Source organism: Cynara cardunculus (assembly GCF_001531365.2).
Source record: "Cynara cardunculus var. scolymus isolate 2C chromosome LG 15, CcrdV1, whole genome shotgun sequence".
NCBI classification, from domain to species: Eukaryota; Viridiplantae; Streptophyta; class Magnoliopsida; order Asterales; family Asteraceae; genus Cynara; species Cynara cardunculus.
Genome location: NC_037542.1, coordinates 8095657 through 8097253, shown reverse-complemented (window position 1 = coordinate 8097253; position 1597 = coordinate 8095657). Strand labels below are relative to the sequence as shown.

Sequence of the window (1597 nt, the reverse complement as noted above, 5' to 3'; positions counted from 1 at the left end):
TTTGAACAAAGTTAGGTGTATAAGAAAAGTGGATTTGATGTTTTTGTGTCAAATAATGGGGTTTACTTTATAGGATTGTTTTATTTTGGATAACCTTCTTTGAAATCTATAACCATTGTTGGAATCAAAACCAAACAAATGGTAAAAGTTATAGTACAAATATAAAAATGAAACCAAGGATGATGACTTGACAACATAAGGTTTGGGTGTTCTTCAAATTTGAAATAATGTTGACTTTCATCATCTCACGTTGGTAGAAAGACGATAGTTTGGAAGAAGATGATGGATGCATAAAAACATGACGAAGCTTTGAAATTTATAAGCATGTTGAAATCATAACCAACCAATTGGTAAAAAAATTCTGAAAAACAAATGCAAATGATACATTTTTTTTAACAAGAGTTATGATTACTGTAGTACTTATAATAACAAATGTAGTTTAAGTATCTATTATATCACCTATATATACATAGAATAAAAATATTAATTTAATGACGTACTTTCATTTGATGTTTGTATTCTCCAAATCGTGATTTACGATGTTGGACAGAGCATTATAAATATAAATACGATCCCAAATTTCCAGACATATTGCACTTCTGCTTGGATCGAAGCTTTTTCATTTTTTCTTAAATTAAACTAGTTTTCTAACCGTGCGTTGCGCGGTAGTGATAATATCATCTTCAAAAGGAATGTTATAGACTAAATTTGAAGTATTCTTCTAAATTTTTTTAGACAAATGTGAGTACATTAAAAGTTTTTAAGAGGATTTGACAACAATCTTAGAACCATATACTAATTTAAGTTATCTAACTATGTTTGAGAATCGTGTTGCAAAGTACTCTACAAATGTTTGACTAATGTTAGTAGTTTGTCTAATTAGAAGTCACAGTTTTAATTGAAATCTTATCTAAGGTGACAAAATCACGATTTTAATTTTATAACAAATTTAATTGAAATCTCATTTTTGAAGTTACGAAGAAGAAACGTTCTATAATATTTCCAGTGAAAATTAGAGGAGTGCGTAAGTTATAGCAACAATAGTGGAAGTCCAATACAATACATGAAGAACCACATCATCAAACTAAGATAATGGATTTTCCCTCATAAAAAATAAAATTAATATCAAGTGGGGTCGATGACCCACATATCAGATATTAAACTAACAAAAATATTACACTTTATCGTAACATTTTATAATATTTGAATTGTAATTAAAGGGGTGTGTCAAATCGTGATAGTATTAACATCATGACGACAGATAAATAACTACCTCATGTTGTCAAATTATCATCATTGGTTTCACTTTTATATTTGCATTATAATTTTTACCATTTAGTTGGTTTTATATTTGCAAACATGATATAGATTTCAAAGATAGTCATTCACCTTTCTTATACACTTTAATTTGTTCAAAATTTTTAACTTTTCATTAATGTGGGACAACTAAAACTCAACAATAATACATCATTTGGTTTGATTGGTTTCCAACCATGGTTTTATATATATATATATATATATATATATAAGATATAATAATATAATATAATTAATTTTGCACTATAATTTCTACCATTTGGTTTGATTGGTTTCCAAC

General features: G+C 27.1%; 1 non-coding gene across 1 annotated transcript; it reads right to left on the bottom strand.

Annotated features, from left to right (window-relative positions):
• Window positions 1-1015: 1015 nt before the first annotated feature.
• Window positions 1016-1203, bottom strand: LOC112528830. The gene has a single exon (XR_003070851.1). It is a non-coding gene; the product is annotated as a U2 spliceosomal RNA (small nuclear RNA).
• Window positions 1204-1597: the final 394 nt, after the last annotated feature.